This window comes from Vombatus ursinus, unplaced genomic scaffold (assembly GCF_900497805.2).
Source record: "Vombatus ursinus unplaced genomic scaffold, bare-nosed wombat genome assembly UNPS02009573.1, whole genome shotgun sequence".
Taxonomy (NCBI): Eukaryota; Metazoa; Chordata; class Mammalia; order Diprotodontia; family Vombatidae; genus Vombatus; species Vombatus ursinus.
Genome location: NW_020949351.1, coordinates 1,205,623 through 1,228,837, shown reverse-complemented (window position 1 = coordinate 1,228,837; position 23,215 = coordinate 1,205,623). Strand labels below are relative to the sequence as shown.

Genomic DNA, 23,215 nt, shown 5'->3' with positions numbered 1-23,215 from the left:
TTTCTCTGGATGTGAACAGCATTTTTCATCATGAGACTCAAATTTATGTTGAACTGGTGCTTCTCTTAGCCAATAAGCCATACTGCTTCCAACAGGCTGACCTAGGAAAACTTCATGCTATAAATACAAAAGAGAGAAGTATGATTTCTTTCTCTAATTACAATTTATCTGTGGAGCACAAATCATACCTGAGTCCCACACTATTAGTCAGTATCCATGGCAGGAAAGAACAATTGTCAAATTTGAAAATTATGCTTCCATCTACACTTCTTTTCTCAAATGCATTTGTCTCTTTAATAAAAAGTATTTTACCTTGATTAAAGGTATGTAAAAGAAAATACTAGATGTGAGAAGTTTTAAAGATTATACATGCCATTCAAATATAAAGTGGTCTTTTTTTAGCCGTATGAAAAAGTTTGACAAATCTGCCATCCTGAATTTAAGGCAAGGCTTACGAAAATTATGCATTATACAGAAGCACACAATGTTAGAACCCAAAGAGAGATGAAAGATTAGTCAGGCCTCCTTATTTTACAAATAAAGTAACTGAGGTTCAGAGAGGTGGTGATTTACCAATGTCTTTCACAGAGCCATACTGAACCCAGTACTCTTTGTAGGCTTCTACTTACTAAAGACCTATAAATGAGGCAGAACCTCTCTGACTTGAAAACAGAGTACAATGGATGACTTTGCTTATTGTTCTTTCTCCCACTGACATTAATTCAACTATGATAGGAAAAAGAGAGCAGATCTGTGGTGGGACAAGTTTTGTTCTACTCTATTTTGCCACTAGAGAGTGATGCATATTAAAATGTGCCTTGAATACATACCCCATCACCCATACCAAGGCTAACTGTGCCTGAGCACTAACAAGATATGAAGCTCTAGGGCTGAGGGCAGGAGGGCCCAGCAACTTAACCTTTTACAATATCATTTCCATGAATTAACAAGGGACATATATTAGCATCTCATGTCATCACTACCAATAACACTCATAATTGTTTAAAAAAAAATGTATCTTCAGAGTGTCAGGGCAACACATGAGCTCAAATGGCACTAAAGGACAGAACAGTCAGGCAATAAGCATTTATTAAGCCCCTACTATGTGCCAGGAACTGTGCTAAGCACTGGAGATACAAAGGAAGGCAAAAGACAGTCCTTACCCTCAAGTAGCTCCAGATCTAATAGGGAGACAAAATGCAATCAACTAAGTACAAGTAAGATATATACTGGATAATGCAAATAATCAGCAGAGGAAGACATTAGCATTAAGGGGAGGACTAGGAAAGGCTTCTTCTAGAAGGTGGGATTTTGGGGTAGGCCTTGAAGGAAGTCAGGGAATCTGGGAGGTTGAGATGAAGAGGGTTAGCATTGCAGGCATGGAGGGCAATCAGTGAAAATCCGTCTAGTCATATTCAAGGAAGAGCAAGGTGGTTATTGTCCCTGGATCTCAGAGGACACGGTGGTTTGTAATATGTAAGGGTGGAAGGGTGAGGAGGGAAGGCAGGTTATGAAGGGCTTTGAATAAAAAACTGAGGTGTTTCTATTTGATCTTGGAGGTGACGGGGAGCCAATGGGGTTGGGGAAAGATAAAAAGCTTCACTAAGACACAGTCCCTGTCCCCCCTAGGTCTATAGTCCTATGCACCTATGACATTATAAAGAAATTCACTTCAGAATTTCATTAAATAACAAGTTCTCATCCTGTGTTTAAAAAAATGGAATTTTATTTTTAGAAGAACCAAATTACATAATTTTTTCAGGAATCAATCTGCTGCATAAAATATCTACTAGATATAACATCTACTGTAGATGAGAGAAGATCCTGATGGAGTAATGAAAAAACCAACAATAACACCTCTGTGTTGGAAGTAGGGAGAACCACTCTGGTCCCGGCCAGCTGTGTGACGGTTGGTTAAGTCTCTGGAGCTGTATTCTTCTTCCACCTGTAAAATAAGGGCTTGGAATAGGTGATCTCTAAGGTACCTTCCAGCTCTAAAATTCTACAAGTCTGTTATTTTGTATTCATCCTCAGATGGGAAAATCCCAGGCATGGATATTTGTAAGGCCTCTAATTTTGAAATGAAAGAACTTTTCATCCTATATTTAAGTCTTAAAAATTGGAAAACTGATCTGTTGTTTAAAGAACATAAAATTTACCTTAGTAACTGAAGTAGCAAAAAAAAAAAAAAAAAGCCTACCCCATGAAACTTTCAGCCATGTCTGCATACTCTAAACATTACCGTTACCCTTGAAAACAGACATTTATTGTTTCCCTCAAGGCCATCTATCCCTGTTAGGAAAATATTCGGGCATTTTATCACTTTACTACAGGAAAGGGTGCCAAATCTACTGAAGTCAAACTAAACAAAAGTTTGTCAACCTCAGCACACATCGGCCAAAAGTAATCACAAGGAGAAATTAAGCAAGCTGAATTTTCAATCACCTAGAGTAGCCCAAGTCAAGTTTCCCACAACGTGAGCAGCCATTTCCCAATGTGATTCTCCACCAGCACCCATTGCATACCTCAATCTATACCTTGCACAAAGTTAATCAAGGCAATCAAATATGGGCCAGGCAAAGAAACTGAGAAAGTCAAGCTTCCAGCTCTTTCATGGCCCTGGACCAAATACACTCTCTGTAGATGAACAATTCCACTGATCAAACCAATTACTGTATTATCTGTGCCCAAGACCCACCCGACCTCTGGGACTCCATCCCAGTTCCATTAGTAGTCTTCTAACTGCTTCATGCTTATAAGACCTTTGCACCCACAAAACTGCTTTCAGCAAAATGAAGTTTGCTCTGCATTTGAAGCACTAAAAGTACAACATTTATTGTATATCTGGGCTTGAGCTATGGAAGGAAATAGATTGTCTGACCTAAAGGCCAATGGAGATCAGGGAAAATCAACAAAGCAAGGCCATCACCCTGAATCAACAAGCACTGGGCATCCTGTGCATCTGGGGAGTGAATCTAAGTGGTCCAATGCAATTCACTAAGCAGTTTCACTCCTGAAAGGCCTCTGTCAGGGAGCAAAATACAGACAATTCCTATCATAATATAGTTTATTATTACACAGATTTAGACACACCTAGGGCAACTTACATTCCTAAATATAACAACTCCACACTGTTGGGCCAACTCCATAGTTTGTCTTTAATTACAGGAAGTGTTGTTCCAAACTTCCAAAACCAGAATTATGAAGTATCTCCACTATATCAGGTACTAACTAACCACTCAACTAAAGCTCTGCCATTTGAACATGGCAAAACTAAATTTTTTTTCAGCAGCGTTACTCACAGATGACAAACATATTTCTTTTCCATCCCTCTCAACCGATCTGTTCCCAGCAACATTCTAAGGAGGTCATTAATATACAAGCTTCATCTCAAGCCTTACTTGATTGGAACCAAATAGCTTTGCTTTGGAAAGAGGAGTAAGGCAAAAGAGGGCCCTGGGTAGCACAAACATTAGGATATTTATCATTAAACAAGTATAAAAAAAGTATATTGAGAACAAGAACTCATTTTCATTTTCACCTTAGGGGCCAAGGTGAATGAGAGAGAATTCCATTTCACAAGGCGGGTAATAGAAACTGAACAGACAGGGTGAAAGGGCAGCGTATCACCACTTAAAGCTATTCAAAGCAAGCAAATCTGGAGATTTGCTTTCTTGGTAATCCTTACTTCACTAGTATGATTTCAGATGTATACCCATTGAGGCAAAAGTTAAAGAAGTAGGAAAAAACCAAGAAAAATATTTTATCCAATCCAGCAAGCATTTATTAAGTGTCAACGGCATGCAAAGTACAGGTATAAGGCACTGAGGATAAAGGGGGAAAAAATTTCAAGCAGTCCTTGACCTCAAGGAATTGGTATTCTATTAGCTAAAGGATTCCCAACCCTTTGTATGCCATAGACCCCCTCTGTCAGTCTCATGGAACCAATGGACTTCTCAGAATAATGTTTTTAAATGCATAAAATAAAACACAAAGGATTACCAGAGAAATCAATTATATTGAATGCATTTATCAAAATACTTTAAAAACAAGTTCATAGAGACTTTGGAAAGGGGGAGAGGCAGGAAACCAAGATGGTGGAGTAAAGAAAGCACTCAGCTGAGCTCTTCCAACATTCTGCAAACAACTTTAAAATGACACCTCAAATCAAATTCTCAAGTGGCAGAGTCAACAAAAGGTGAGTGAGACATTCTTCCAGTCCAAAACAACAAAGGAGGTTGGAAAGAGAGATCTGTGACATGAGGAAGGAGGCTGGCCCAGATCCTACATGGATGAAACACTACTGGTAGAACTAGGTGGTAGTGACAGAAGCAGCATCAGCTTTAGGAGCTCTCAAGTCAGAGATGGTAAGGGGACCTGGCAACTGGCCAGAAAGAGATTACAGAGTGTCCCTGTGCTATCACTGAATAGAGAACCAGATGCAATTTGGCAACTCCATTGCCTATACTCACTTCTGGGTCATTGTTCAACTGAAAGAGGATTATTTTCAGTTAAGAGGGAGTGGAAGCCCTGATAAAAGTCTCATTTCTCAAATACATAGGGAATTAAGTCATATTTTAAAAATAAGAACCATTCCCCAATTGATAAATGGTCAAAGCATGTTAACAGGAAGTTTTCAGAAGAAGAAATCAAAGCTATCTATAGTCATATGAAAAAAAATGCTCTGAATCACTATTAATTGGATAAATAACAAATTAAAACAACTGTGAAGTGCCACTTCAAAAAGCAAAAGCAAAAATAGATCTAATTAAAAGGGATAAGCAGGGAAACTACATCTTGCTAAAAGGAGCCATAGACCATTATCTGTTACTTCATTAAGTAACATCAATACTAAACATATATGCATCAAATAGCATAGCATCAAAATTCCTGAAGGAAAAGTTAAATGAATTACAAGAAAAAATAGACAGTAAAACTATGTTAGTAGGGGACCTCAACTCTCCCCTCTCAGAACTAGATAAATCTAACCATAAAATAAACAAGAAAGAAATCAAGAAGATAAATAGAATCTTAGAAAAGTTAAATATGATAGACATCTGGAGAAAACTGAATGAAAATGAAAGGAGTATTCCTTTTTCTCAGCTACACTTGGCACCTTCACAAAAGGTGAATGGCCATGTATTAGAACCTTACAACCAAATACAGAAAAGCAGAAATATTAAATATATTCTTTTCATATTACAATGTAATAAAAATTATATTCAATAAAGGGCTATGGAAGCATAGATTAAAAATTAATCAGAAACTATATGCTTTAATCATAAAAAATGAGTAAGTCAAAGAACAAATCATAGAAAAATCAATAATTTAATTAAAGAGAATAACAATGAGACAACATACCAACATTTATGGGATGTAGCCAAAGTAGTATTTAGGGGAAAATTTATATCTCTAAATGCATACATCAATAAAGGAGAGGAAGAATAGAGCAATTAACGGGGCATACTTGAATAATCCTACCTTAGTAGAAGAAATTGAACAAGTCATTAATGAACTCTCTAAGAAAAAATCCCCAGGACCAAATGTATTCACAAGTGAATTCTACCAAACACTTAAGGAACAATTCATCTCAACACTATATAAACTATTTGAAAAAATAGGTAAAGGAGTCCTACCAAATTCCTTTTATGACACAAATATGGTTTTGACACCTAAGCCAGGGAAAGTAAAAACAGAGAAAGAAAACTATAGACCAATTTCCTTAATGAATATTGATGCAAAAATTTTAAATAAAATACTGGCAAGGAGATTACAGCAATATATTACAAAGATCATATATTATAACCAGGTGAGTTTCATATCAGGAATGCAGGGCTGGTTCAATATTAAGAAAACTATCAGTATAATTGGCTATATTAATAACAATAATAACAAAAATATGATTGTATCAATAAATGGAGAAAAAGCCTTTGACAAAATACAACACCCATTCCTATTAAAAAACAATAGAAATCAGAGGAATCAATGGAGTTATTCTTAAAATGATAAGTAGTATCTATCTATAACCAGAAGCAAGCATTATCTGTAATAGGGATAAATTTGAAGCCTTCCCAATAAGATTAGGAGTGAAGCAAGGATGTTCATTATCACCACTATTATTCAATATTGTAATAAAAATGCTAGCTATAACAATTAAGAGAAGAAAAAGAAATTGAAAGAATTAAAATAGGCAATGAGGAAACAAAACTATCACTCTCTGCAGATCATCAGATGATATACTTAGAGAATACTAGAGAATCAACTAAAAAACTAGTTGAAACAACAATTTCAGTAAAGTTGTAAGATATAAAATAAACCCATATAAATCATTGACACGTCTATATACTACCAAAAAAACTCAACCAGAAGATATGGAAAGAGAGACTCCATTTAAAATAACTTTAGACAATATAAAATACTTGGGAGTCTACCTGCCAAGACAAACCCAGGGATTATATGAACACAATTACCAAAAATGTTTTCACACAGATGAAGACAGCTTTAAACAACTAGAGAAATATTCATTGCTCATGGGTAAACTAAGGCAATAAAAATGACAATTCTTCCTAAGCTAATTTACTTATTCAGTGCCATACCAAAGAATTATTTTAGAGACAGCTAGAAAAAAATAGTAACAAAATTTATCTGGAAGAACAAAAAGTCAAGAATATCAAAGGAATCAATGAAAAAAAATGGTTAAGGAAGGCAGCCTAGAAGTTTCAGATTTCAAACTATATTACAAAATGGTAATCATGAAAACAATCTGGTACTAGCTAAGAAATAGAATGTTGGTTCAGTGGAATAGATAGACATACAATACGCTGTAGTAAATAACCGTAGTAATCTAGTGTTTGATAAACCCAAAGATCCAAGATTTTGGAGTAAGAACTCAACATCTGACAAAATCTGCTAGGAAAACTGGAAAGAACTTTAGCAGAAAAGTAAGTATAGACCAACATCTCACACTGTATACCAAGATAAGATCAAAATTGATACATGATTTAGACATAAAGGCTTGGCAAAATCATAAGAAAATTAGGAAAGCGTATAAAAATGTATCTGTCAGATCTATGGATAAAGGAAGAGTTTATGACCAAACAAGAGATGGAAGGAATTATAGGAAATAAAATAGATAATTTTGATTGCATGAAATTAAAAAGCTTTTGCACAAACAAAACTAATGCAGCCAAAATTAGAAGGAAAACAGGAAACTGGAGGGGGGCATGACAGTAAATTTCTCTGATAATGGCATCATTTCACAAATATACAGGAAATCAAGCAAAATTTGTTAAAAAAAAAAATAGGAGCCATGCCTCAGTTCAAAAATGCTTGAAGGATATAAACAGGCAGTTTTCAGAAGAAGAAATCAAAACTATCAATAATCACATGAAAAAATGCTCCAAATCACGATTAATTAGAGAAATGCAAATTTAAACAACTCACATCTATCAGATGGGATAACATGACAGAAATGGAAAATGACAAATGCTGGAGAGGACATGGAAAAACTGAGACACTAGTGCACTGTTGGTGGAGTTGTGAACTGATCTAAACATCCTGGAGAATAATTTGGAACTATACCTAAAGGGCTATAAAACTATGCATATCCTTTGATATAGCAATACCACAACTAGGTCTGCATCCCAAAGAAATCAGAAAAAAGGGGAAAGGTCTTACAAAAGTATTTATAGTACCTCTTTTTGTGATGGCAAAGAATTAAAAATTCAGGGGATTCCCATCAATTGGGGAATAGCTGAACAAGTTGTGGTATATGATTGTGATGGAATACAATGGTGCTATAAAAAATGACAAGCAGGATGATTACAGAAAAACCTAGGAAGGCCTATATGGACTCATGCAAAATAAAGTGAGCAGAAGCAGGACATTGTACACAGTAATAGCAATATTTTAACAGTGATGAACTGTGAAGGACTTAGCTATTCTGATCAAGAAAGTAATTGGAGACAATTTCAAAGTACCCACGATGAAAAATGCTATCTAACTCCAGAGAGAAAACTGATGAACTCTGAATGCAAATTGAAGCATACTTTTTATTACTTTCTTTTATTGTTTTATTATTTGTGTTTTCTTTTGTAACTTGGCCAATATGGAAATATGTTTTGTATGATCTCACATGTATAACAAAATTAAATTGTTTGCTTTCTCAAGGAGGGAGGAGTAAGGGGTGGAGAGAAAATTTGGAACTCAAATTTTTTTAAAAAATGATTGTTAAAATTTTTACATGTAATTGGGAAATAATAAAATAAAAATAATTTTTTAAAAAATAAGTTCACATATCCCAGGTTAAGAAGTCCTAGAGGGATATAATGCATAATAAATAACTACATATTAATTTTAGGAACAAGAAAGTACTAATAACTGGATTCATCAGGAAAGACATCCATAAGGAAGTGGCATGAGCTAATTTCTGGAGGGAGCTTGGGCCTTTAGGAGGTGTTGGGGCAGTATCCTCCAGGCCCTGAAATGGGATGGAATTCAGAGTTCAGGAAACAGGTTAGTTTGCCTCTAACAAATGCAGAGTGCTTGAAGAGATGTATAAAGAAATAAATCTTGAAATCCAGATTGAAGAGCTTTAAATTCCAAGTTGAGGAACTTGTATTGTATCTTAGATTCAATACGGAGACTCCAAAGGTTCTTAAACAGGAGTGACATGGTCCAAAGAACTATTATCATGTAAATGATCAAAAGATATGAACAGGCACTTCTTAGATGAAGAAATTAAAGCCATTTATAGTCATATGAAAAAATGCTCTAAATCACTATTGATTAAAGAAATGCACATCAGAACAACTCTGAGGTACCACCTCACACCTATCAGATTGGCCAACATGACAAAACAGGAAAATGATAAATGTTGGAGAAGATGTGGGAAAATTGGAACATTAATGCATTGTTGGTGGAGTTGTGAAATAATCCAACCATTTTGGAGAGCAATTTGGAACTATGCCCAAAGGGCTATAAAAATGTGCATACCCTTTGACCCAACAATAGCACTTCTAGGTCTATATTCCAGAGAGATCATACAAATGGGAAAAGGACCCACATGTACAAAAATATTTATAGCAACTCTTTTTGTGGTGGCAAAGAATTGGAAATTGAGGGGATGCCCATCAATTGGGGAATGGCTGAACAAGTTGTAGTATATGAATGTAATGGAATACTATTGTGCTATAAGAAATGATGAACAGGCTGACTTCAGAAAAACCTGGAAAGACTTGTATGGTTTGATGCTGAGTGAAGTGAGCAGAACCAGGAGAATGTTGTAACAGTAACAGCCACATTGTACAATGACTAATATTGATAGACTTAGCCCTTCTCAGCAATACAAGGATCTAAGACATCTCCAAAGGCCTCATGATGGAAAATGCTATCCACAAAGAAGAAAGAACTATGGAGTTTGAATGCAGATTGAAGCATACTATCTGCTATTTTTTTCTTCTGTTGTGTTTTGTTTCCTCTTTCTGGTGGTTCCTCTTATTGGTTCTAATTCTTACTTACAACATCACTAATGTAAAAATATGTTTAATAGGAATGTATATGAATAGCCTATATCAGATTGCTCGCTGTTTTGGGGAGGGAGGCAGAGAGGGAGGTGGAGAAAAATTTAAAACTCAAAAGCTCATGGAAGTGATTGTTGATAATTCAAAATAAATCAACTTAAAAAAAAGAAATATTATCATGGCAGCTATGTGGAAGATTCCTTAGAGAGGGAAGAGACTGGAAGCCAGGACACCAATTAGTAAGTTCAAATGAGAGGTGCAGTGTACCTGACATATGGTGGCAGCAAAGTGAATAGAATGAATAGAAGTATTCAACTTCATCTTTAAAAACCTATGTGCTCTCATCATTTGCAAATACTCCCCCACCAACGTAAATTGAAATCTCTCTATGCCTTGGCAGAAAGTCTTTGTGAGTAACTATGACCAAAAAAAAAATGTAGCAATGCGTAAAAAACTGTTTGGTGATGAACCTCTCTACAAAGGTGAGTTTTTGGATGATGGACACCCAATACAACAGAGAGCCTATCCTCAAAAAGCTCTATCAGAACAGTAGGCCCAGCCAGAGTTTTTACTCCACTGGCATAGTCTTCTAGACCCTAGGTTAACCTCTAAACTCTAGGGAAATTTGAGGAAGGGGGAAAAAAGCAATGTCAAAGGGGAAGATCCAGAAATATTTTTACTAAGGATGCGGTTCATGAGCTGATCAAAGAGGAAGAGAACATGCATTGAAAAGCAGAGATGGGGAGCTAATTCAGAGACCGCATGCGGAATCCAAGGAATAGCAAGTGGTCCAGTTTTGCTGGGATGTACACTGTATGCAGGGCGAGGGCAGTGATCTGACATAAGGATGGAAAGACCAAATGGAGCCAGACTGTACAAAACCTTTAATGTCTGGCCAAGGAGTTTATATTTTATCCTAACAGCAGTGGGGACCCATGGAAGATTTTGGGAATGGGAACAATATAGTCAGACTTGAAATTTAGGATGATTATTTTAGTAACTGTGTGAAATGTCATTTGGAGAAGGGAGGTGTAGGGGGACCAATTAAGAGGTTCTTCTAATACTCTAGATAAGTGGTGATGAAGGCCTGAACTCAGTCAGGTGGCTGTATAAAGAAAAAAGAGGTGGCTTGTATAAAAAGATACTATAGAGATAGAATCAGTAGGGCCTTCAAACTAATTGGATATAAGGAAGCAGCAAAGAAGGAAGGATCCTTTCCCCTCCTATTAAAATGTAAGCTTCCTAAGGGCAGAGGCTGTTTTCACATTTTTTTTTTTTGCATTTCCAGAACTGTTCCAAGCCTGTAGCAGGCATTTAATAAATGTTTGTTGATTAAATGAGTCAAGGATAACCGTAAGGTTACAAACCCAAGTGTAAATAAAGAGTCAGAAGGTCTAGTCACCAGCTATCTACAACCCTCACTAATTATTCTTTATAACAAAACCTTAGCATAATTAATGAAGAGAAGTTTCTTCCAATATCTTATTTCAGTCAAAGATACTGAACTTACATTTTTTTTAAGAACAGGGCAGCTGCTCTTTTTGTGTTGGCAAAGAATTGGAAATCGAGGGAATGCCCATCAGTTGAGGAATGGTTGAACAATTTGTGGTATATGATGGGATACTATCATACTATAAGAAATGACAAGAAGGATTGTTTTAGAAAAACCTGATTTGACTTGTATGAACTCATGGAAAATGCAAGTGAGCAGAACCAGGTGAACAATGTACACAGTAAGAGAGATATTGTAACAATGACCAATTGTGAAAGACTTAGCTACTCATCACAAAACTGATCCAAGATAATTCCAAAGGGCCCATGATGAAAAATACTATCCACCTCAGATGATGAACTCTGAATGTTGATTGAAACATACTTTTTTCTTTTTCTTACTTTTTTTGGTTTGTTCTCTGCAACATGGCTAATACGGAAATATTTTGCAGAAGTTCACATGTCTAATTGTATCATATTACTTGCCTTCTCAATGGGTGGGAAGGGGCAGGAGGCAGAGAATTTGGAACTCAAGAAATTTTTAAATGAATGCTAAAAATAAATATAATTTTAAAAAAGAAGAGGGAAGCTGCAATGGCCATACTTAGACCTTATAGCACATTCAGGTAGGGTCCCAAAATTCATTGCAGGGCAGTGGTTTCACAGAACCACAAAGCACAAATAGTGTATATTGGAGGAGGGTATGAGGGAAAGAGTACTATTAGGAGTATTAGGAGATCTGGATCCTAGACCCAAACCTGTCACTAACTGCTAGGTGATTGAGAAAAGTTGCTTAATCTCTCTTCTCTAGATATTAGCTTTCTCATCTACAAAACAACAATATTAATACCTGCCCTACCTTCTTCTTAAGGTTTTCATATAACATAATGAGTATAGTAGGAAGAATGCTGGATTTGAAGTTGGAAGACATGGGTACAAATCTCAACACTTCCACTTACTATATGTCAGAGCTAAGGTAAATCATACTGGACTTCAGTTTCTTTCTAGACTTCAGTAAAATGAAAGGGTTAAACTATAAAACAACAGTAACAACAACACATTGAAAGACAAGAATCCTGATCCATACAATGTCCAAGTGCAACTCCAAAGCATTGGTAATGGAGCATGTTACACACCTCCTAACAATGGAGTGATGACCTCCAGGAACAAAATGATACCTATGTCTTGGGACATGGCTGATGTATGTTATTTTTCTTTTACTATGTTTAATTGTTTTTTTTTTAAAGTAGGTGGGGAGGAGAGTTAAATTAGATGGTTTCTAAGGTCCCTTCTAACTCTAACTCGACAATCCTATTAATCTATGGCTCAAAGTACAATAAACAAATATAAGGCATTACTATCCACACACATATATGTGTGTAATTACATATCATATATGTATATATAGCATGATTACTTTTATACACTACATATTACGTGATCATAGATTTAGAGATAGAAGAGAGCTTAGTAAACAATCTCTATTCATGTTGAGTTACATTCTAATAGGGAGACAAGTACATATAGAGAGCATAAATATAAAATTAAAGGATACATAATTACATAGAGTAGTTAAATACAAAGTAATTTGGGAGGGAAGTAATACTGTGAAACCACTATCCTGGAACCAGTTTTAAGACCCAACCAGAGAATGTGTTGAAGGTCCAACCAAGCATGCCCATTGTACCTCCCCATTTTTAAAAATATAGATTCAAATATCTTTGATTTAAATCAAAGTAACTCCTTTATCGTGTAGTTAAGGAAACTGAGACCTAGAGAAGGGGAAATGATTTGCCCAAAATTATACAGGTAGTAAGTAGAAGAAGCAGTGTTTGACCTCAGGTCCTCTTACCCCAAATCTTATGTTCTTTCCATTATACCTTCTTCTCTTATGCTTTGTACTTTTAAAAACACTACCTCAAGAGAAAGCAGAGGAGAAGTTGCATAAAACCTCAGATCTACGAGTGAAAGCCCTTGCTAAAAGGCACCGTAATATTTTGGATATCCCAGGCTGGACACATACTGTCCAGGCTCTAAGCACTGAGCTATGATGTGCTGAGCATGAGGGAGAGGCATATTTGGGTTGGTTGATATGCCCTTCCCTGGAACAAACATGTTGAATCTTGAAGAAACATAAGAAACGTATGTTTTTAATGGTTCATAAAGTGAAACAAAAAACTGGTACATTCCATATGCTTAGATACCCTGGGTTTTTCTAGGTGACTGGAATCTAAATGAACAGAGAACTAGTCTCTGACTCACATCTTGACCTCTGGCAAATCACTGTAACCCCTGAGCGTGGCTCAGCCGTATCCTCTATAAAAAGGAGGTAATAACACCTGCATAACTGCCTCTAAAATATACCATGGAGACAAATTAGACAATGTCTTTAAAATGTTCAAGTGTTTGACTTACTGAAAAGTGAAAAGTAAGCCTATAGCTGAAATGCCAGCACTCAGATTTATACTCGGTCTTTCTATCAAGGAGCTCAAGGGGCATACAAGATGAAGCTACCAATTCTATCCAATTCAGTTCCATAAACCTTCATTGATCAAGGTACTGTGGGAGGTGCTGAGGGAAATGCAGAATGAACAAGGTACAGTCCTTGACCTCGGAGACACATTGGCTCCTTTTCCCAAGTTGAGGATCTCGCCATAGGCAATGTGGGGAAGCATGGGGAGAGAAAATAAAAGGGGAGGAGAGACCAGAGGGTAGGCAACTACAGAATGGAGGCATGTGGGGAGGGGGAAAAGGGAGGGAGAGGTAAAGAGTAGCAAGTAGGAAGAAGGAAGAAACTAGAATGAAGCTGAGATGAGTGGAAGGGGAAAATGAAAGGGGCACAAGGACAAAGACAGATTTAGGGGCTATATTTCAAATAGAGCTATACAAAATATGTCTGCCCTGTGCCAGTTTCTACTTAACTGGGATTCATTGGAAGTCCATACCAAAAGATGGGCTAATAGGCTCTGGCCAAGTCATTTTTCTGCTTTTATCATTCTAGGAACAATCCGGACAATGGTCTTACCTCCTTCCTTTCACTCTTTGGGTCCTGCCTTAGAAAACAACAGTCCTCTTATAGAGAAACACTTGGTCCTAGAGCTATAGCTAGGGTAGCACAGCCAAATTTAGAGGGCACCAACTCAGTGAATTCTATTCCTCTTTATTTCCTATGACTACTGCCAACTCCTTCTGACAAGCAATGGTTCTAGTCCTTCAACTACATAGAAACATTGAGATGTCCCAGGAAATATTATCTTCCCTGGAAGCCATTCCCTTGGTGAGCTCCCACCTTATCCCAGACTTTACCACAATTCTGTCTCTTTCCCATTGCTCCAGGCACAATAATTCCTAGTTAGGGCTCTGCTTGCCCCAATTCATGGGATGCTATAGACAATGCAACACAAACTGATTATTTTCTTCATCAACTACATATTGTCTTTCTAGAGTAAAAGAACAAAATCAATTAGATGTTCAAGCTGAAGTCTCAGGAAATATACTGTTTGGGAAAAGCTAAAAGGATAGGAAGTTAAATGGGCATTGTGGCAATGAAACTGATCCTAAGACTTCCATGGAGAGGTTTGTTTTGTTTTGTTTTGTTTTGTTTTGTTTTGTTTTGTTTTCATTTACTGGGAGCTGTGATGAATTACTTAGGGCAACTTGGGTGGTAAAGATATGCAAGACAAATGAAATTTTGTCAAATATCAACAATCAATCAATATGTATTTATTAAGCACCTACTACGTGCTGGAGAATTCAAGTACAAAGAATGAAACAAACTCTATTCAAAATGAGCTGATGTTCTAGAGAGGAGACAAGTACATATAAAAGTATATACAGTGTAAACATAAAATTGATGAACACATACATACACACAGAGAATAATTAAATACAAAGTCATTTGAGAGGGAGGGCACTAGCAATTGGAAAGATCAGGAAAGATTTCATGTAGAACATGGTGCCTGAGCTGGTACACGTATTTGGAGAACAACTAACTATACACAGGTACATTCTACTCACATATGTCAATTCTTGATCTTAAACATCACTGTTACTGTACCCAGTCTTGAATCTTTTCTACCGAGATAATGGCTAATCATTTGGCAAGGGTCCATCTTATGAGGTGACTCTATAATGTGGGCAGAGTGTCCACTAACAACTGGAATAAGACCATTAAATTCATTGCATCTGACACCTTGCCAGCTCAGCACCCAGATTGCCTGAGATGAAAGTACATTTTGCCCAAGGAGGGCCCAGCCCAGCGCTGCTCACCCACTTATCTCAGACCATTTCATTGTCAATGTCTGCACCTGTAGGAACATTCCAGTAAACAGTTTGAAACTGGCCTTGGTGAAACTTTGGGCCCTGAGCTAAGAACAAAGTTTAGTTTTATCTGGGAAAGGACTTTTGGAGAAAACTTTGCCTACAGGCCAAGCAGATGAAGGAAGGGGAAGAAAAGAAGAGGGGGTAGAAGGTATGGAGGTGGGAATGTGAAGTGCAGAGAAAGAAACAGACAAAAACACTTGGTTTTAAGACCTAGAAAGCCTGAGAAAATAAAGAACGTAAGATTGCTGTGTGTATTATACTACCCTGCAGCAAAGAAGAAAAAAAAAAAAAGAACACACCCTTTTCGTTTCCGAATCGAGTCATCGAATTCCAGATAGTGAGCAGAAGCCCAGCCATGACGCTCCACATACCTACCGTGGGCTCCCTCTTCAGCAGCAGACAGAGCTGCACCAGGGGGTTGCAGCGGGTGCGTGTCTCAGACAGCAGTAATTTATTTATCCCTGTCATGTAACATTAACAATCTGTCTGGAGCTTGGCAAGCACCAACTTGCACTGTCATATAAACTGTCTGACAAACTTAAAGTTTCTTAAATGCTTTTCTTTTCTAGCAGACAATAAAGCACCATAAAATAGCTGTCATCTCCCTTTCTCTCTTCTCCCACCAACCAAAAACATGATAACAAAAAGACCACAAAACCAGAAATGGTCTCCCATTCTTAGCCTTGTAGGTCTCAACTTCCCTACCTGAACCCATGCCTCCCAACCCCAAGAAAGGAGATAAATAAATAAATCCATCCTGAGGGCCATGGGGTCAAGAGGGGTAGTGTCTGGGGAGGGGTACACAGCAAAACTGCAAAACAAAAGTAGAGTCATTAAAAATTAATAAAGGGTGTGGATGTATAGCTTCTCACCCCCCTTTTCTGTTCTTGCGGATTTGTGCCAGACATTCTGCATCCTCATTAAGTGGTGTCTGGCAGCCTGCCGGAGTTTTAGTGGGTTCTGGGAATGCCAATATATTAACCAGAGGACTTTTCGCATACCCTTTAGAGTTTTTATTCTAGAAAAGTCAACCATTTGGCACAGTGCAGCCTTATTTTTGTCCGGGAAAGCTCTCAGCTGCCAATCAAGAGAGAAATTATAGCTATGGACTTCGTAATTTCCAAGACCTATCTGGAAAACAAGCTTGGTGGAAAGAAAAGTCCTCACAAAAACAGCTTAAAAAGCCAAAGCACCATTTTTAATAGGATTTCAAAGAAAAGGAATCCATACATACACCACATGGATATGCTGCAACACAAACACAGTTTTCAAATCCTGCTGCTCTTCCGGGTAGAAACATATTAATTGGAAATATGAACCCACCACAATATTTCTCTGGTAATTAATAGTACAGGTGCCTACTTGTTTTCTTTTGTTGCCTAACAACGAAGTGAACAACGCTAAGAAAAAATATCCAGCTAGGCAGAAGCAGGCCTTACTGCCGAAATCTTCCTATGATGGTCACAGTCTCTACATTCCTATTTTAAAACCTACATTCAGCTTACATACACACCCCCAATATAGGTCAAGATGTATTTCTAGATACGCTCACAGCCCTTGGAGGTAGAAACTCTAATTATGATTTTATGTTCCAGGATATCGGGGGTTTTCAGTGGGAATTTTCAGAGGGCTAAAATATAAGAAATCAGAGGGTCATAAGTTTACATCTTCAACAAATTAGACAGAGTTTGTGTATAATGCCCAGTGGCACTATATGAACAAGCTATCTGGAGGGTAATTCTCAGATTAAAACTAGAGTGCTATTTCTTCAATGTTGCCCTTTCTAATGTATATGTGGAGTGGAACTGCAGGGAGTGTGAGGATTTCTTTTTCTATTACTTCCTATGCAAAAGGTATGACATTGGGACTGAATATTCATAGACAGGAAAAAAAGAGGGGGAAAGATGGCAAGGGTCACTAGAAACCTTTGATCATGTCAAAATTTGACGAACATTTCCACTAAAATTGTAAAAAAAAAATTAGCTTTATGTTCCATAGGATAAATCAGTCAACTGCTGAATTCTGAGTAGTAAATGAGAATATATATTAAAGCACTCTGCAAAGTTCATAATCATCATCATCATCATTATTATTTTAAGGTTGACTTCAGCCTAGTCTTGAGAAAGATTCAAAACAAGGAGTTCACTTATGTTTCCTCACTTTCTTCATGGGATAGTACAAAATGCACTAGATTTGGAGTCAAAGGACCTCGGTTTAAAGCCAATCTCTTTTACCTACAGAACCTAAACAAATCACATAACCGCTCGGGGCCTCAGTTTCTTCATTTGTAAAATAAAGGGTTTAATAAAAAGATATCTAAGGACCCTTCCACTTCTCAATTCAAAGATTTTGTGCCAGTGCTTCTGACTTCGGTTAGAGATTACCGGGAATGAAGTCACTCTCACTTCTCCAAGTTTGCTTGTAGAGTGGGGAAGTTACCACCCCAGCAGTCCATTCAGTGGACATTTTTTTTTACCCTAGCTCAGAATGCAGTAATGTCAGATTTCAGAAGTCTGGTCTACTAAGAGAGGTCAGAAACTGTAAACACTTCAGCAGACTTAGCCCTTGGTCTTAACATGCCAAGAAAGAAAACTATTCTTAGACACTGTCTGCAGTAGGAGATAAATAAATATTTACCTATGTATGTATGTCTATATGGGAAGGGGAGGGGGGTTGGTGGTGATTCTCTCATGATGCACCAACAAATTGGCACCAGATCCTTTAGTCAACAGCTGGCACTGGCTGGGTTCTACCATAAGACTTTGGTTGTGCAAACTGAGCCACAGAAGCAGGGAGGAAGTAGGAAGGGGGAGGAGGGAGAGAGGGAAAAAATGAAAGAGAAGGAGAGAGACAAAGACAGAGAGACAGAGACAGAGAAACAGAGACAAAGACAGAGAGACAGAAACAAAGAGAGACAGAGAGAGAGAAGAGACAGAGAGAGAGAAGAGACAGAAAGAGACAGAGAGAGAGACAGAGAGAGAGAGGGTGCTAAGAGAGAATGGGAGGGAAAGAAAGAGGGGGAAAGGTAGGTAGAGAGAGACACAGAGAGGGATAGACAGCACTAAAAGACTACTAGTAGCAAAGTGACTTCCCAAAGCAAACTGCAAACATACACAACAATAACCACCTCCCATGGTGGGAAAACTCTTCCAATGGTCATTGCAAAAGATTAAAAAACATGAGGAGTAAGAAAAGCTAAAACTTAAGACCAAATTTCTCCTCGGCCTTTACAGTTTGGGATCCTCACAATTTGTATATTTCCAAATGAGCTCTTCAGTCACAGTGTTCAATGTTAAGACCAGTAAGTTGCCATAAGATTAAGTTGTGTAAGGTCAACAAGGTTCCATTCCCACCTTCCTCCGAATTTTAAAATCACGGCTCTTCTTGAGATCCATCAACTAATATTGCAAGTGCTAATTAAAGACTAAATATTACTATGTAATAAATGCACACATTATTAACACGCATGTGAGAGGCATCAGGGAGGATAGAGAGTAGGGGGCCAGTAAACGTAAGTTCAAGTCCCAACTACAGGCACATAGGGTCAGTTGCCATATGAGCCTGAGTAAATCCCCTAACATCATAGAATTCCGGGCAGTTCTTTAAGACTCTAATTTATAAAGGAATCACACATAATAACAGTATTCACCTCATAGGATTACTGTGAGGAACAAATGAAATCATAGATATGAGGGTGTTTATAAACCTTAAAGCACCATATGAAAGTTATTGTTATTGTTATTATTATTATAAGCAGCTTGGCATAGTATCTAGAAAACTGGCCTCAAAGCCAAGAAGACCTGGGTTCAAGTCCTACCTCTTACATTTATTGGCTGTTTGACCCTGGGCAAGTCATTTAACCTCTTGGTGCTCTAGGCAACTATAAATTGCAGAGAAGGTGCTGACCTGCATTGGTAAAAGACGTTTCCTCACCCAGGAGACCCTAATATCAATGAAATCAAGTCTATTCTCTAGCACTACAGTTATGCCTTCCTTATCATAACTTTCCCCTTCAAAGTTTAGATATATCTCAGGTTGGCATGAAAAATTAAATAGGAATTTGGGAGGAGTTTTATGGAAGTCACAGATGACATGCAAAGGCCAGCAAATGACACAGAAAAAGTTTAGAAACTCAGAAATGCATAAAATATATATATAGTATTGTATAATATCAACCTATTTTATCTTTTAATACCAAAATAATTTAGACTTCTTTTCTGGTAAGAAGGGAGGCCCAAAAATTTTACAAGGATTTTCCAGATCATGAGGGCACTGCACCCCTAACCCCTGTGATTTAGAACGGATGACTGTATTATTATTACAATTACTTCTATTGTCTGTATCAATGAAATAAGCTTCCACACCAGGAGTTAATTCCTCATGTCAATGACAATACAGGTCCAGGTCCCTTCCCCCCGGAAAAATCCAAACTGCACATATGTAGAAATTTACATGTGTATACATATAGAATAGCTATACATATTCCATGTTCTTGATGCCATTCAGAAAAGAAGAAAAAAACTCCCATGCCAGCTTTGTATGGCACTGAGGCAGATTTATAGGCTAATACTCTATCTGAAATAAGCATTGTTATTGATGATATGTGTCTCACACACACACACACACACACACACCTGCATGCAGTACAATTAAAGTTTCTTCATAACATACTTAGTAGAATATTCACAGTAACTTAATACTCAGTGCTGAAGCACTAGAACAGATACAGATGTGCAGAATATTATTCCTAATGTTAGTTGGCCTAGTGATAGGCACCATTTAAAAAGGAAACTCCCCATCATTACCCTCAAGGAAAAGCATCAGGGTCTGCATATTTGCATGGGCTAGCACTATTGATTAATACTACGTATCTCTTACTCAGTTAACTACTAGTATCTCATAGGGAATATCAACACAACATACCAGCTGATAGTATCTAGCACAATGTGTTGCCCATAGTATGCATTTAATAAATACTTGTGTAATGAGTGAATGACAGTCTAAGAAGCAATCCTAAATTATCAGTGAATCACTGTTTCAGTTTAAGAATAAGTTAAAATAATTGAGGAAAGGGAACAAGGTGTGAGAAATAACGCGAAAACCATGAAATTTTCCCAAACTAAAAGGCTCTTAAGAAACAAAACGAACATGAAATGTATTTGCCACCCAGACTATCATTGTATAACAACCAGTCAGCTTTCCCTGAAACTGTGCTTGCCTTGAAAGGGTCGGCTGACAAAGGTCCTCTGCTTTGCCTTCCTGTTGAAAGGTGCAAGCCCGGTAGTCTGGGAAACAGGACGCTGATTTACATGTCTGCTGGATGTGGTCTTCCCATCTCCATAGTCCCTTCATTCTCATGCAGAATCTATTCCGGCAAAAGTTTGAGGGTTTTTTTTTCCTCTTCTTAACAAAGAATGCTACCTCCCCCCCCCACCCCCCTTTAAAAACATTTTAGAGTAGACAAATGCCCTTTCCGTTACCACATAACATTAAGCTAAAGAGCCCCGCTGTCCTCCACAATCATCAATGATTATACATACAGAAGAAACCTCATAAGTAAACCTCAGACGTTATAAATTACAGTTCAAAAATCTCTAGAAACGCCTCCTCACAGATGTCCAGAATCCAACCTCAAAACAAAGGGAAGTTCTTTGATTTTTGGTTGGATATTCATTGTTTCCTGTTTATTCCAGGGTGATGGTCAAAGAGAAATTCAGCATGCCGGTTTCCTCTAAGTCTCCTCGGCAAAACACATATTAAGTGTAATAACAGCCTAACACAAGGTAATAGACTTCCCAACCAAGGTAATGAGCTTCTGACGACCTTGCTCCTTTCACCTGATGCAAGACTGATCAGTAGTAGATAAGACAGAAAGGACAAATCTAGATTTAAACTAAGATAACCATAACAACAGTATCTATGAGTAAAAACTGGGTTTGTTTTGTGGTTGATTAAGGTTGGGTTCTGTGTTTGCATGTGGGTGCCTTTCAGACATCCCTCTCACCTTCCTCATTTTTCCCCTGAAAAACTTCTCTGCATGGTCTTTGATATGCAGGGCTTTCCCTACCAGCCAAAAGCACCGCGGATTGGAGTTGGTCTACCTGGGGCCAAAGCCGGATGAACTCTTGGCTCCTACTATCGCAGCTGCACTCTGTGCTATGCAAAATTAACTCTTGCCATTGCAGTTAGCAAGCACACAGTTCTTATAAGAGTGACACCAGGCACCGTACAAAGGGAACCGACTAATTATCTGGAGTAATGGTAGGAAGAATAATTTTCTACAACAAAAACGATGCCCAACAGACCAGCAAAAACAAGGCTTGCAGTGACAGGGATTGCAAGATGCAACCCCATTCACCTCTGCAACCGGGGTAGGGGAAAACCCCACGACCTAAGGCAGCTTCCTCCACTCCTGCACCATCCCGGTCCAGCCGGTCCCCACCCCGTCGCACAGACAGCCAGACAGACTGTGTGCACTTCCAGTCTCCAGTGAGAGAGAACTCTCAGGCAAAGGCGAGCACAGAGGAAGGGCGGCGGTGGGGACTCTGTTCTGCTCCTATCCAAGATCAGCCCCCCCACACCCCGACTCTGACCCCTGGGAGTTCCCTTAGGTCCGGCTCAGCCCCCCTGGACTTCCCCTCGTCCGGTTCCCAGTATCGTCCTGTCCCTGTTTCCCACCCCCACCCCTGCTGGGTGCGATGGCTGAACTTGGGGCCAGACGTCTGAGCCCTATCCAGACACCTACAGTCCCAGCTCCCCTAAGGGCGCTTCAAGCCTCACTCACCTGCAGCAGCCCCCTCCCTCTTAAGGACCGAAGATCGGTGGGGAGACGGAGGCGGGGTAGTAGAGAGGGGAGGGCTGCAGACAGGCTCAACCCGGGCCAGACAGTCAGGAAGGGGCCGCGCAGGAGCCGCTGCTTCCCGTTCCGAGACCCAGGGGCGGGTGTGCTGGGAGAAATACCCCCGGGGCGTGCAAACCCAGAGAAGAGGAGTGGGAGGGCCCGAGGGCCCGAGCTGACCGCTGGGGATGCACTAAGACTGAAGTGTCTTGTCTCTTTAAGAGTCGGAGACCTTAAACTTGGGCCTCCCTCCCCCTCCCCCTTTCACTTTCCCAGGGACTTTCAGTCTGTCTGGCGGCGGCGGCGGGGACTGCGGCTCCTCCCCGGCTCTCAGGGATTCCCCGGCCGGGGCTCGGGAGCTGCGGCCGTAGCGGCTGCATCTCCACTCCTGACACCCCGGCGGGAACTCCGGAGCAAGAGAGGAGCTGAGAAGGAGAGAAGGAGGGAGGGAAGGAAGGAAGGAGGGAGGGAGAACGAACGCGGCAGTGGCGGCACTTGCCTCCTTCCCGGAGCCCCGCAGCTGCCTCTGCCTGCAGCAGCAATCCCCTCCCCGGGCTGGGGAAAGGGAAACGGGGGAGATGCGGGGAAGGGGTCGGGGAAGGTGGCGGAGGGAGGTTGCCGCTGCTGCTGCCACTGCTGCCTGATAGAAAGTGTCCTACCTCCTGCTCCTCCTCCTCCTCTCTTCCTCCTCCTCTCCTCCTCCCCTTCTTTTTCTCCTCCTCCTCTTCTTCTTCCTCCTCCTCCTCCTCTTCCTCCTCCTGCCGCCGCCGCCGCCGCCTCCCCCTGTCTGTCTCCAGCAGCGTATCTGTGTGCGCGGAGGGCTGTGTCTGTCTCCAACTCATTCCCAGTCTCTCCTCCTCCTCCTCCTCCTCCTCCTCCTCCTCCTCCTCCTCCTCCTCCTCCTCCTCCGTCTGTAGCTAGTCGGTGACAGGCAATGGGAGAAGGGAAAAGAAGGGGGGGAGAGAGGAGGAGAAGGGAGGCGGATTTGGGGCAGGGGGGGCAGCGGGGAGGAGGGGAGCAAAGTCGGGGCGGGGGGGTTGTG

The 23,215-nt window shown here is 39.4% G+C and overlaps 1 protein-coding gene across 3 annotated transcripts in view; it reads right to left on the bottom strand.

Moving 5' to 3' along the window:
- LDLRAD4 (low density lipoprotein receptor class A domain containing 4) overlaps positions 1 to 22,367 on the bottom strand; it is a 589,056-nt gene extending 566,689 nt beyond the window's left edge. For all 3 annotated transcript variants that reach the window (XM_027852456.1, XM_027852450.1, XM_027852455.1), the window contains exon 1: positions 22,120 to 22,367. The gene's annotated coding sequence lies outside the window, so the exon portion shown is untranslated. The remainder of the gene's footprint in view (positions 1 to 22,119) is intronic.
- Between the last annotated feature and the right edge of the window lie 848 nt (positions 22,368 to 23,215).